This window comes from Diuraphis noxia, unplaced genomic scaffold (genome assembly GCF_037042655.1).
Source record: "Diuraphis noxia isolate RWA-SAM2 unplaced genomic scaffold, SU_Dnox_SAM2 contig0003, whole genome shotgun sequence".
Taxonomy (NCBI): domain Eukaryota; kingdom Metazoa; phylum Arthropoda; class Insecta; order Hemiptera; family Aphididae; genus Diuraphis; species Diuraphis noxia.
The window spans coordinates 17,936,413-17,952,585 of NW_028301713.1; the positions used below are offsets into that span (position 1 = coordinate 17,936,413).

The 16,173-nt window shown below is 31.5% G+C and overlaps 1 protein-coding gene across 2 annotated transcripts in view; it reads left to right on the forward strand.

Moving 5' to 3' along the window:
• Tk (Tachykinin) overlaps positions 1–16,173 on the forward strand; it is a 62,531-nt gene that overhangs the window by 16,289 nt on the left and 30,069 nt on the right. The window contains exon 1 of one of the 2 annotated variants that reach the window (XM_089222824.1): positions 14,554–15,035. The exons of the other annotated variant lie outside the window; for it this stretch is intronic. The gene's annotated coding sequence lies outside the window, so the exon portion shown is untranslated. Of the gene's footprint in view, positions 1–14,553; positions 15,036–16,173 lie in introns of those variants that run through there. 2 annotated transcript variants of the gene reach the window in all.

Here is a 16,173-nt window from a genome sequence, read left to right on the forward strand (position 1 = left end):
CGGTTTCCGGTATTTTCTGTTCGATGCGCTTTTCATTGAACTGTCGACATTCTATCAGTGAATGTGCTAATAATGAACAGTTTATAATTTATACAAATTACATTTTCATCATTTCCAAGTATACTCTATTTTTTTTATATATATACAATACATATAGGTATAGGTTTATAGCCGTATAGATAATTCAATATTTAAAAATCAGAATTTGAATAAATTTACTATGAAAGATAATAATTCGATTAAGAATATATCATGAATATTTTATGTTTTTATGAACGATTTTTTTTTCTATGGATAAAATCTTCAATGGTACCTTAAAAGATTTGAAGTTCAATATGTTTCATATTAGGTATTCTATATTTCTATGATTGAGAGTTTGAGGAAAAAAACAAAAAAGTTTGTTTAGTGAAATAGAATAACGATGTGATGATTGGTCTATACCGAAATAATTGCGTGATGGCAAGTGAGCCACGTGTGAAATATATAATCATTTATAAAAATAAAATAAAAATTGTTCACTCCTATTTGACCCAGCCCCGAGTTAAACACGAGCCAGACGATATTATAGTACGAGTCCAAAATTGGGACACTTCATGCATAGGTATTAATAATGGTATTATGTCGATTTAACTTCAAAAATGTATTAAACTTTGTTAGTCGAACTAAATTTTTCATTATTGCATATATGGTGATGCACGAAATTATCGACTTAGGTCGGATGTGTTGCTCATATAATTTCTCCTATAACCCTTCCCCCTCACCTCCTCCCACAAAATCGTCGACTTTGAAACATATTTTAACACATTTAGCGTTACGCATTAATGGTTCTTCGGAGAAATGTTGTAGGCGATGTATAGGGCAAAAAGGAGACGTCCTCATTGTGACTGTGTTTTCGATGTGCGTGCTTCAAATGTTTCGATATATTAAACCGTAGATAAGTGTGTCGACTTTGTGCATATTCGACTGATTTTCGACTGATTTGATGTAGAAGAATATAGTATACAGGTCGTATCGGCATGTATGTAAGTTGTCGTCGTAATATTTAATAGTATTTCAAATTCAAAAATTTGTTTTTTTACACAAGTGAAAATTACCATACATTTATGATGTATGCATAGTATGTATTTATTTTTTTCCAAAGACAACCCTCGTCATCGTGGCCATTGAGAGAATATAAAGTATTTAATAAAGGTATTCCATAGCATTAAAAAGGTTATATAATAATAAATACTAATAAACAATTTGAGCTTAAACTATAAAATAGTATACTATTCTGGAGCTTAAATTAGTTTGTGCAATACTGTCTCCTGGAGGAAAATGAATATGTCTGGTGTGGAAAAACTGGTCTAAGTATGTCGTATATTATGTCATCGAATAATTGGTTACGATTCCTTGATTCGGTATGCATAGTATTGTTTCATGTTTGCCATATTAAATGTAATCTACGTAGTTATGTTCTATTCAATTCATAAATTGTATAGTGCTTTTTATTTACGATTTTGGTATAGTAAAATAACTTCTTACGACCAATCCTAAAAATCTAATTCTTACGAACGTGTTTTATTTTCATACAAATAATTTTAAGGCCATTTTAATTTTAAAGTTATTTTGTTTCAGACTTGCATGAATTATTATAATACGATTTTAGAAATATGTTATTTTGTGTATGATGCATATAATAGGTTTATCAATAAACCTATGGCAGGAACAAAGGTTTATTACAGACGATGAATGGAAAAATATAAACTCTGCGAAAACATTGTAAAAATTATTTAAATAATGATTTTGTATTTGTATAACATTTCACATTCACTTAGTGTAGGTAATCGAACTTTTCATTCCTAAAATTGAAATTTATTTTTTCGTAGACTTCGATCACAATTACCCTAATTTCTTTAAATTAAAGTCATTATTTTAAACTTTGTGTGCAGTTCTTTAATTTAAATTAATATCAACCTTATGAGTATCTTTTCATTAAATACCTGTAGGAAAAGATTTGAGTATATCTTAAATACAAATATCTATATATTTAACACCAAGCCAGATAAACTATTGAAAATTTGTAGTTTTATAAAATACAAAAAATACTGTTTTAAATAGTTAGGTACCTAACTGAAGAAAAATTGTTTTTTAATTTATTGTACGCTTCTTCGTATTTGTGTTTTTTGATCAAAAATATGAATCGAATATTTCAGCATTAACTATTAATTTGTTAACTCTTAGTTTGGTTTTTAGAAGAGAGCGTAGTTGTATTTTAAAATAATTACCTAAGCGTAGACATAATTTATGGTTTCTGAATATAATATTATGATAGTCACTTAATTATTTACGACGTATTTCCAAATGACCGGATGACTGTTCACCCTTTCGTAGAAGCGTTAATCATAATAAATTGTTCTCTCAAATGAATTTGATATCATTTAAATAATTTAACGACAAAAAGAGTTTTTCTAAACTTCGCTTATTTTACTTATTTTGATTCCAACTGACTTTTATATTTTACGTATAGGTAGGTGGCATGTTACCAACACACAATATGTATAATATAATTCTATAATACATAAATAGTTATGTTTTGTTGCTGTTTTGTGTACATTTATAACATAATTTGTTAGACATTTTAAATAATGTATTATTGCTTTACTAAAATTTTGATTTTATTAAATACAATAGGTATACTTATTTGTTTGTAATTTTAACGAATACGCTTGTAATAATTTAAAACAATATGCTACCTACCTTTAAACATACAATTATTGTAAAAACACATCCATTTTAATTGAAATTTGCTCGTTATTATTATATTATTATAAAAAAAAGAAACCATTATGAACTTAATATGCGTAATTATACTATTGAAGCGTTTTTTTAAGTGTTTAATACTCTATTATCTCATTATTAAGTTGGTATGCACAATACGTAACTATTTCTCAAATTATTTTATTGTATTACTTTTTACTTGATGGTTCACTATAATATGCATGATTCCATCCAAATATTTCCTATAATATGAAACATTTATTTTATTTGTATTTATTAATACCTAATTATTATTATATTATTATAAAAATAAATATTTTAAAATTGATAAACATTTTCTGAGAGTGATAAACATATATTTTATTCGAAACCATTAAATATCATAGCTATACACAACGTTAAATAATTCAAAAATGATAAAAACTACTTGCAAATATCACGTGCGTGAAAATAAAAATTTGCAGAATGAAAAAAGATTATCGTTTCAAAAAAGTTGTTCCTTAAACTGTACCTATCCAATGATTTTAAGATGCGATGTTGTAAAATTAGAGTTTGAATAAAATAATTGACAAAAAAGGAGGGGTAAACACTGAGAATGTTCTGAGAATCTCTTTGTATACACCTGTATGATTTACATTTTTCATGGTACATCTGTTCTGTAATTTTATCCGAGTAGGTAATATCGAAACGATGTTCGATAACGATTTAAATATTATTTTAAATACGCTTTGAAGTGAAATTATATTTTTTCGAAACTCAGAAATACACGACCAGAAGAGAGTCTTAACACAAGACATAATATTTTATAATAATATTGTAAACATCGGATATACAGAAAAGCGCTGTCATTTAATACACTAAGAAATAACTTAAATACGTTACCTTTTGCATATTATAATATATATACATAATGGCGGAACCGTTGGCCGTTATATATTATACTTTATTCTCTTACACATATACACTCATTCATATACATATATATATATATATATATATATGTGAATATAATATATAATATAATATATCAGTTTTAATGTATACCTATTTTAGTATTATCTAAATAAAACTGTATTTATAAATATATAATAAAACAGTATTTATTATGCGTTTGTACGCTGCAGGAACCCATCACGTTGGGTACCCGTTCTTTTGTGTTTTGAAATTATTCACGATCGTCCAACAACAACAAAACCTGACCACGTTATATTTATTTTCGCCACCACCTTAAAAAAGGTATATACGAATGAAAAAAATAAAAACCCGTAATAAAAGTATATGTAGGGGCAATATATATCTCTGGTTTTCATCGTATACAGTGTGATCACGATATTAGGTACCACTGAATATCCCAGCTGAGTGACCTTGTATTTAAATGGGGTTTTCGGGAAGTAATAGGGAGTACATATTTTCAGACCAATTTCAAATGTTTAGCTTTCTCAGTACGCTCATGCGCAGTACAACTAACTTTTTTTTTAATGGCAACCCAAATTTTTTTCTCCAGATTCGAATAGAATATTTTTTTTTTAAACATTTATTGTACTCAAATTTTGACTTATTCTATCTAGGTCAGTTTTGAAAATATAAAAAAAAACTGTTTATATAATAAATGTTTAAAAGAAAAAAATTTGGGTTACCATTTAAAAAAAAGTAAGTTGTATTGCACATGCACGTACCGATAAAGCTAAAAATTTGATGTTGGTCTGAAAGTATGTATTTAAGTACTACCAATCACCTCCCTAAAACCCCATTTCAATAAGAGGTCACCCAACTGTGATATTCAATAGTAACGATCACACTGAATAGTTTTTAAAATATACTTTCGCGATCGCACTGTCCGTTCGTATTTTTTTAAAATCTCCAGCATTGAGTATACAATAATATCATACATTAATAAAAGCCATCACTCGGTGGTTCTTTTGTCCTGACTTGGTTGCCCTGACGTCGATATATGTGATTTCCTCCAGGGAAATCATTTTCGTCTGTACGGTCGCAGCAAGATTAATAGCCGTTAATCGACAATCTCGATAAGATGTTCGCATGTGTACAAGAAATAATTTCCTGAGCGCGGGACGACCACCTGTCTATTGCCATTTTGTCCACGTATTATTGGCAGACAACGTGACCCACACCGATCTGAATGATATGGGCGATAAGACCGTCGTCGTCGCCGCCAGAAAAACAATAATTCTAAAAGATTCTAAAAGTACATTGTGCATGATTTGTATGCGAAATCAGTATATTTTTAAAAGTAAATGATCAGATTATTATAACCACTTTTTTATATGTTGTTTATCGTGACTTAAAAATGTGTAAAAAAAAATTACAAAAAACGTTAATATTTTTCGAGAAAATGAGTTTATATCTTTTAAAGAATTCCCTTAAATAATATATTAGACTCGTTTGAGTTTTATGTTTTAGTAGATTGCAATTATCAAACATTTGTGAAATTATACTTAAATTTTCTCATAATTGTTAATATTGTAACTATTTAAAGATTTACTTTGTGTCGTTGTTACTCAAGATGATATCATAACAACACGAAAATCATATCAATTAATAATTAAAAATTTTAACGTGTATCGTTGAGTAGTAGGTATTTATAGTTTCCATTTCTGCCTATTATACATATATTATTATCTTTTGTAAAATTATATTAGTTTATAGCATTACTCTATACTCACTAGTTCTTACATTAGGGGTAAAGACGATGAAGTATTTTATCTCGTTTTTCAGTGATATCCTGGTTTACATTTTTTTTTGCAAAACGATGATTAAAATATTTATCCAATATTCGGCTACGTTATAAAAATTAACGTATGATAACCATCGTTAAGTTTTGAAATTTTGGATATTATTTCGATACAATACTAGTATTGAAAAAATATATTTTCTGAGAACACTGCAGGTCACTGCAATGTCTCGTAAATTACTATCTAATTACCTATTAAACTGCACTAAGTGTTTTTGTCTTTATTTCACCTAACCTGTTGCACAAAAATAAAGATACGAGGGGAAATGAAAATTATGCAAAAACTCAAATTAATTATTAGGTACATTGTTGAGTACTTGATGTGAATTATTCATTTAACTCGGTTCTCGAAGGCTAACATCGTAATACATTTTATGCTGTGTCTATAATTGTCAATCGCCTAATTCACGACAAAATGGATTTCAAAACATTTTAGTTACAATATTATGTAGTAACATGCATGATGTTTATTTTCACATCCATTAGCATAATGTTATTTAAGGTGAAACTTTCTTGCTACCTACTGAAATTTTAAGTTAACTCGGAAGTTTTGTTTTAATAATATATGTTCGATATTCAAGTACTGAAATGGTATGGAAAATAGTTTCATTCGAAAAATGCTATCGCCGTGATACGTTTCATTTTCAAAAATGCAAGGAATTCAAAATTAACGGTATCCGATGTACACGTATAATACGACCGCAGTAAAGTGTATTAAACTTTGATGTGATTTTAACAGTTGTTATCACGATGTGTTCAGTAAGTTATGTGTCGAAGGAATTCAGAAATTTAATTAACGTATTTATTGAGTACCACATGTTTCATTAAGTAAGTTCTGTTCTGTATATAGAAGTAATGATTAAAAAGTTACGGACATAATATTATACTTGTAGTACCTACGTATCTATGGCGATGAGTGTAAATAGTATATGATCATGATGACGTTATTTAACGGTAATAAAAATAAAAATTAACATTTAAGTTATATACGTGAAATGTAATTAACATTTTTACGTAAATAACTTAAATTTTATCCAAAAATGTTATTATTAGTTCGTTTGCTAAATATAACTTAATTAGTAATTATGGAATCCATTGTATCATATTATACTGTTTAGACCACTGCTACGTCACACAATTAAAGTCAAGTATAGGTCCGTTAAAAAAAAAAAAAATGCAGTGTGCAGTTAGTGTGTGGGTGTGTCACTTATAGAGTACTTATACTTCTTTAAAAAACTTCACAAAGACGATGTGATCCGTCATTCGCAGTTTGCTGTTGAAATGATTTTTAAGTCAACGCAGTCAATTGACAACCACTTTATGTACCTACAGGCTATGATTCGTTGATAAAAATCTGTTCCGGAAAAACGAAGACATCATAATATTAAGCGCTTACATGAAAATCCTTTCACTGTTTTGCAGAGTTCGGTCCACTGCCATTGAAAATAGGTTTATTTGAAAACTCGATAATCAGCTGAAATCGTACTTATGTCCTATAATAACACTTATTTACGAAGGTTTAATTTCGAAAAATAGGACAGCAATAGCAGGTATAATATTATAATTTTTGTAATTTATTATTTTTTCTGTAAGCCCCATTCTTGGGTTGCCTAGGGTATAAATAAATAAATATTAATAAAAATTTGAATAGGTTAGGACTATGTATGTGAGTATGTGCACAAATAACGCGTTGGGGTAAATATTAAAAATAAAATTATGTGATTATATTATTATATGTCCTGTGCCCATTAAAATTCATACATTATTAATTGGCATGTAAAATCGCTCTTAATTTATTTTTTGAGAAGCTCAAAGGGACTGTTAATGACTAAATTATTGTCGTCGTGACTGCGTAGTATAAAATGCAATATTAACACTGTCACTTTTTTTTTATTTTACGTGATTTATTTTGTAAGTGTACGATAATGATACCTAGCTATGAAATTATATTTTTATTAGTGTTATTCGTATAGTAATAATAATAATGAAATTATAATGACGTGTGTATCGCTTTTATATATAATTTATAACATAATATTTAAGTCCACACACGATATGTGAATGAAAACAATAATTATTAAACAATCGCGATTATAATTTCGATTAATCGCGTTTATGTGTGTTGTAAAACGCATTGTTCGTGTCACCGATTCGAATCATCGTGCGCGTGCGAAAACGATTTATTATTGTATAATAATAATATATTGGTATCAGCTATCGCGAGTACGCCGTAGCACTTAATCACCGAAATATTATGATTTTAGCAGCATACCTATATATATACAGGGCTATTCGTCGAGAACGCTATTTTATTTTTCATCTAATAATGTCTTCAAGTTCTGATTTTTGTAATTTTTTAAAATACTTAAAGACCATATTTTGAAAATCTTGTTTTTTTTTTTTTTGTACCATTTAAATAGGGTTCTATTTAACATAATATTAATAACAAAGTTATTTTGTTTCAACGAAAACCAACCATTTTTACGAATAATTTTTAAAATGTTGATGCATCAAAGTCAAAATTTTAACGAGTAGTTTTTGAGTTATTTAACTTTTATTTGTACTAATGATAATGGATTTGTAAGAGACGGGGACTATGGGGATTTGAAAATGTAAGTAATTAATATTAATTTATCAATATTCATAATTTGTAAAAATGGCCCCAGTAATATAATAAATCTAAATCCATTATTAAACCTGTTTTATATTTCCATTAACCCATTTTTAAGGGCTATCCTTAATATATGAATTTCGATAACCGAAAAACTTCTAGTTCGAATTTAAAATTAAGTACATTAAAATTTTCAAAAAAGTTATCCACTAAAATATAATAAAGGGGCCGGGTTGTCATTTGAAAAACAAATGTGTTATTTTATCATCACAGGACATTTCTTAAGTTGTTGTACCTACTTAGAATTTGATGAACTTGAAAATATGATTTTTAGTCTTAAAGTATATTTAAAAATGCCAAAAATCACAAAGTGATTAAACTCTCAGTAATGAAAGGAAAATGTGGATAAGTGTGCTTGGCGAATCGCCCTATATTTAATATATATTATACGTCCCGGGACGTATTTTAATACGGACAATGCCGGAAAAATGCAAATTTTCGATTGCCACACGCTCGCACGTATATATATCATAATAATATTACACACGATCAAGCGTGTGCGCGAAACATATAAATCATCGACTGCAGCAGTGATATATATTCTTTTATTGCATCACAAAATACGATAATATATTATACATACGAATATTACGATCGGTACATGATCGCCTGGCTGCAAACCTTTTGGCATCTACGCAATGATTGATGTGGACGGAGCTTGCAAACCGTATATTATTGTGTATATGTGTGTATTAATATTGGTATACGGTCGATATGTGTGGTTGGATCTGCCATGGACGATTTTTGGGGTGCTTAAAAACCACGCACACATAAATCAACCCAGACGCCACTCCCGCCGGTGGTGGATTTCGGATTTAACTGCTTTTTAGTGTAGTAGTACTCAAATAATAATTATTATTGTTATACCGAGCCACTGCAAATGGGGTCCGTATCTCACGCTTTCAATTAGTGTATAATAATATACCTACGCGTGGTTTGACGGGCGGCGGAGAGGATAATGTAATGTATCACATCATTATTGTTATTATTATTATTATTGTGTGCGTGCGACGATCGCTACGCAGCCGCGGGTAGTCGGTATTAGGTACATCAATGTCAGTTGTGCACTAAAATTGCATACACGAAACGCCGCGTCACACCAATCATCATAATAATAATTAATTCAGTACTTAGTATATGCGTAGTATACATAATAATATAGTAATTTAGTGTTTGAAAATTTCACAAAATTTAAAATTGTGAAACACTTCTTGAAATATTTCAGCATTACAAACTATATATTTGTTTTTTATAGTATTATTATACACACAAAATCCTATTGGTAAAATATTTTTATCTTCCCAGTATATTATTGTATTTTCGTGGTTAGTTTTTTATAAAAAAAATAATATATATATATATATCGGTAACGGAAGAATATTATTAAATTAATATACGCTTGGTTTTTATTTGTCTTGGAAAAAAAGTGTTAAACTGTTAACATTACGCCACACGAGTCTAAATGGTTTTTTTTCTCCTCGTTTATTTTGAGCTTCAGTGACATCCACCCCGTTCCACTATGTCGAATATATCCACTGGGAATTCGGCGCCTTCGAGCAGTGCACCATTACACATTTACTTTTCGTGCCTTTTATTTGAGACCCGAAGAAGTTTACCTTGCAAAGCAATTGTTCACTTTTTAGTACATATATATATATATATATATATATATATGAAATAATATATTTAAAAGGAAGTTGGTCGTTTCTACGAATTCGCTAGTTTTATGTTTTATATTTTGAGTGGACCGATGATGAACAAATTTACAATCATGTTTGTATTTTATTTTTGCCCAACGTTACCTTTAGGAGCAGTAAAAATACTTCAACCTTTTATTTTTAGGGTGTTTGCTGGTATGTAGCAAATTAGATGGTTCTTCATAATAAGGATTCTCATTTTTCAGTAGTCTGGTAAAAAGTGTGCATTTTTACGAAAAACCTGTTTCCGACAAAAATAGACTTTGTTTCTAGAAATTATAGCTTAAAAGTTACAATTAATACTCAATAACTATTTATTTAAAACTAAATTTACTGGTAGCCGAGAAGGACCTGAAACTTCTTACATTTACGTATATCATATTGTTTACTACCTAGTACATATACAGTGGAGTGACTACCGGTTTTCATATATCCGATTGCCGTTCAGAATTTATCATGACGTGTTTTTCTAGTCTAGCAATAATGAGATACTAATAAAGTGTACTTCAAGTTACAACTTACAGCAATAGTGTGCACAACAATACAAAATATAATATACATTATATTATTATTATTATTGTATAATGTGTAAAATTATAATAGTTAATAATTTTGTACACATACCCTGAACATATAGCTATGTCCTTAAATCGCTATGTGTTGCGATAATAATCATTTTTATTTTTATGTTCACAGAGGTATTGGTGGATATTATAGTATATTTTTTTTCTATGCAAATAACATTATATAATAGGGGTTGTGCAATAATAATAATAACACGTGTAAGAAAATATAATATAATTTTATACTTTTATTCAAATATTTTATGGTATCAATTTATTATCGTACTCTTTTGTTGCTTGTGTTTTATAATTTCCTGCGCATATTATTATAACCAGTAATCTAAAAATAATTTCAATCAAACTCACTTAAAATATATATTTAAAATAGATTTTCAAATTAAATACAATTAAACTGAACTTTATGTATCAGAAAAAAAAATCTTAATTTTAAAGGAAAATTTCCCTCCATTGTAATAAAAATAAGCTTATCAAAAAACGTTTAGAATTAGTTTGAGTAATGTGTTCTTTATTAGATACCTATATTATTTATTAATTTCTTTGGTAACCAATTTTTAAATTAAATTTTCTCACGAGTAAAATGTTTGCTTAACACAACTGTATTTAACGAATCAATAGTATTCGCTTTATTATCTATGAAAATTTGTAAGTACCTCAAAGTTGGTTATTGTAAAAATACTATTAATGTAATTATTTTTTAGTCTCCGTCGATGTAAATAGTATTATAATTTATTTTACGTATATTTATCTATACAATTACCAGAATTGCGGTTTATAGGCTTAATAATAATATTAATTAATATTCATATATTAATCTTAGAGCTTAAAAAAAATAATATATACTTAGATATCTAATAAAAAATAATAATTATGAACCATCTTTTGTACACTAATGATTTATTAATTTTAAGTTTTGGTCGTGGTATACAATATATTGTATATATATACTTCACAATTATTAATTTCAAAATAAATTGAATGTCGTTTTTTGAATTGAAAATCTTTATTTAAAAAGTTTTAAATATATGAAAATGACATTGCCTCATAACTGAAATACATTCTAGTAAATACGATTTTGCTATTAACTGTTTAAAATATTTGAATTATCGTGTTGTTAAATACTCCTTGAATATAATCTATACACGTTATTAATGCTTAAATGAAACTTAATGTGTTAACGTTTTAATTAATATATAACAGTGTACACTACGTAGTGTGTTAATAAACTCCTAAAAATAAAAAAATGTAATTTTTATGAAATAATTTTCGAATATTATCATTAGACACAATTCTACTGAATTTTAAGCGGAGATGATATTCTTTCTTTCTTAAATCACGTGTGAAAGCTTAAAAACCACCAACGTACGGCCAAATAATTGTATTAGGTACTCTTGGTAATAGATGTACGTAATATCATGTTGTTCTTAATTAATCTCGCTTTGATGGACTTTCTCGTTAATCTTAGGTAATGATTATGCGTGGGAGTCGAGAAACCGAGCAAACACGCGCGAGTGAATGAGCGAGGGGAGACAACGATAGAGTGCGTGTGAGAATGAATCTACAGTGACTACAGTGCTCTGCAAGTTTGAATGAATGGATGGCGAGGTGGAGTAGGGTTGGGAGAAGAGTAAGTCGTCCACAGATCGTTTAAAATCGTGTCGGTGGTGGTGCTTCATATTATATATATACATAATAAAAATAGTACATAGTTTCACCATACGATGTTAAAATGCGACAGATTATTTCATACTATTCTACCGCAATAAGTGGATGTTTCGACGAGTCGCGTCGTGTATGGGTGGGCGAGAAAAAAACGACACTTATATTATTCAGCTATTTCTATAAACGCCAATGTGTATACGAATTAGCCGAACCGTATAATCCACTCGGAGTTGGTCGGAGCTCGTGCTATTCATCGGACGACTATAGGTACCTATACTGTTATTATCGTGATGTGTACCGAAAACTTTTCGACAACAATTCGATTTGACCGGATACAAGCGAGTGTGTTTCAATGCACGAAATCGGGGATTAATAGTAGGGACCAGCGAGTTTGATGACGACGAGTATCAGAGGACGGAGCACTCTTGTAAACTTCTATATATATATGATGCGCACCGGGGCTGCAAAGTCGTATCGATGTAATGCGTTTGTGGGTATGTGTGTGGGTAGAAAACAGTTGTAAAAGTTTCTTTTTAATCAAATCCTGTACGCGGGACATGTCTACCCGGGGTTTTTTTTTTTTTTTTGGGGGGGGGGAGGGTTGTTGGTGGGGTACTGCAAGAGTCGAAAACACGAAAATAAAAAGAACTATCGCGAGAACTGTAGCATGCGTGTAATAATAATAAACCACGAGTATACTCATCAAGAAGTGCGAAAACGATAGGTCCGCGTGATCGTCGGAGTGTGTACGAAAATAGCCTCCAGGCAAATATTTTAACAGACCGGAATCGAATCGTTCATGCGAGCTTCATGCCACCATGTTTTCTTCGAACTTAAACGGACAGCCACGTTAGAAAATAATATCCTACGTTTTATTTATACTCCGTTTTTACGTCCAACGTTTTATTTTTCTTCGTGTTATCAATGGTTTCATCGATAGTATAAATTTTTAAATTACTGCTCGTAATTCCGGTCGGGCTGAATTAATTCAAATACGCGTCATCAGAATGCATTTAGAAAGCTGATTTTGTACTCGATGACGTATTCAAAGACATCAATACGATATTACCAATAAAACATCGTAACTACCATATCCAATTGATGTTGATAATGACATAAATTTTGTCACCATAATAGTGCTGTTATGTATAGGTACTGTTGTATATGGGTGAGTGTGTATGTAGGCAAGTATGTATGTGTGTACATATATATATTATGTATACATGTATGTACGTAGTGTGTATGGAGGCTTGCATATAAACGCTCAGTTGTGTTGACTCAGGGGAAAATGAGTGTGTGACCATTTTGGTTCTCACGATGGCCTACGTGACCATTTTCGGCTGGGTCAGCACATACCAAAGTCCCCGCACAGACCGTTGCGACGGGCCCGGGCGGTGCCCGGGAGTCGGTCGAGTGAGGTCTGATGAGAAGAGTGAACGACGCCAGCGTTACTCTGCAAAGCATCTTTTAAGTTTTATTACAGAGCGTCACGTATATTTTAATCAGAGCCTCTCATAGTATTAATTTATCAGTGTTAATATTTTATTCATTTATATTCTATACCGTGTTTAATTCAATAAATCGATAAGTATACATCTATTCAATCCTCGTGTTTCTACATTGTACACCAATACCCAAACTTTGAACGTCATTCGACGGTGGACTACACTTCATTGGTGGCAGCGGTGGGATCTCTAAAAGGGAAAAATTGTCGTAATTTATTTTGCGATAGTACAATTTTGGAGATCTCTAAAGAACCTACGTAAGCTACCGCCGTCTGAATTCAATCGGTTTTGGTGTCAGAAAATCTACAGAAAATCGTCAGAAAATCTTCAGAAAATCGTCAGAAAATCTACAGAAAATCGACAGAAAATCTACAGAAAATCGTCAGAAAATCTTCAGAAAATCGTCAGAAAATCTACAGAAAATCGACAGAAAATCTTCAGAAAATCGACAGAAAATCTACAGAAAATCGACAGAAAATCTACAGAAAATCATCAGAAAATCTACAGAAAATCTACAGAAAATCGTCAGAAAACCTACAGAAAATCGTTCAGTAATCAGAGACACGAGTGACATAAGGTATATAATATACATATAATATAAGTAATATAGTGTATTAGTGTTTATCGATAACATACGCGCTACTGCCAGTAGGGTCGTAGCTACTTGTCGTTACATCTGACCAGCGGAGTATACGATATTAAATATATATATATATATACACTCGGGTATATACATTATACGTATATTCAGTGTCATTATATCACCGGACGATCGCGCCGACATTATCGTCCCGCGCCGTCGTCAAGGCTACCCGTTCGCAGAGTTCGTAAGATTTTTCTTTTTTTTTTTTTAAAAAAAAAAAAAATAGTGGTAACTCGTACCATACGCGCCGTCATTACATTCGTTGTCGCGTGCCGTATATAATATTTAAATCTTAATACGCGGCGTCGCTAATACATAGTAGCTGCGAAACAGCGCACCGTACGCACGGGCGAAAAGAGTTCGGTCGGCTTCGTCGTTGTCGTCGTCGTCGCCGCCGCAGCCGCAGCCGCCGCCGCCGCCGGGACAACCCGTTACTACGTTACGATACTAGACAGCGCTCCGAGCACATCTACGGGAGAGTTCGGTCGTCGTCGTCGTCGTCGTCGTCGTCGTCGCCGCCGTCGTCGTCGTCGCCGCCGCCGTGTTACACGGTGTCACCGTCAGGGAGGAGTCTTCGTTTCGGTACGCACCGTCGCAGCACGAGAAGGGGCAAGGTCAACGTCGCCAGCAGTGGGTCAACGACACCAAGCAGTAGGTCAGTGGAACAATTCAATTATACAGCGCACAATCTTATCACGCGGTAGATAACAACAATCAAGTGTCAACACAATCATGATGCAACAGTATTTACTATACGTCGTTTCGTAAGTTTTATTTGTAATTACTTGGGGCAGTAAAATTATCTGGTACTTATTTCTTTAGTATAATAATTATTGTTATTATTATTATTTTTTTTCCTTATCTAGTATTGCTCGTATTGTTTTGCTAATTTAATTAAAAAAAAAAAAATATAATAATAATTGGCTTCAGTATATTTAATTTATCTAATAATCAGGCCTTTTTGCTAGTGCATGTCGAACTCAGGGTCAAATGATGGCATTGATTTAAATTTAATAGATTTGGATAGCTCTAGTAGTGAGCCGTCTAGTGGTGAATTTTATGAACCAAGTAGTGGGGTCTTACAAAGGGCAAGGGATACAATAGACCGAACGGACGAACTGCTAGGGTCAACTAGGTATTTATTAAGGAGTCGAAAGACCAAGCCACACACAGAAACTCCAGAGCATCAACAAATTACAGAGCATCCAGAAAATCAACAACAAGCAGCGCATACAGAAAATCAACAAAACTCAGAACTTCCAAAGCATCAGCGAAAAACAGAGCATCCAGAACCTCGACCAAATCGTGAAAAGCAACAATATTCACATAAGACAGAACATCAGAACAACCCAGAGCAACAAATAAGAAAGATGGATGACCAGCACAAATCTGTAACTTCAGATTCTATGACGGAAGCACCCAAGGTTGGAGTAAGTGTCGAAGCAGCAATGCGAGTAGTACCGAACTTTGATGGGGCGAGCCCCGACCAGGCATACCACTTCTTAAGGGCATGCGATTTTGCAGTCAGGATGGTCAATCCAGAACAGATAGAGATGCTAGTACAGGGATTGATAATAAAGCTATCAGGAAGAGCATTGCGATCATTGAGGTACAAGGACATAACGACCTATAAGGAGTTCCGGAAAAATATTGTGGAAATGTCGGAAACGAAGAAGCTGCTTCCACAGTTACACATGAAATTACTAACATGTAGAATGATTCCTGACGAAGGGGTACAGGAGTATTACAACAAAATGGAGCAACTGTTACACGATTTAATCGGCGCAACAATGGAAGGGGGAGGTTATACGAACGAAACGGACATTGACAGGCTGTTACACAATCAAGTGCTCAACGCGTTTATAAGTGGTCTACCCGAGTCTTATCGAATATTATTAAAAG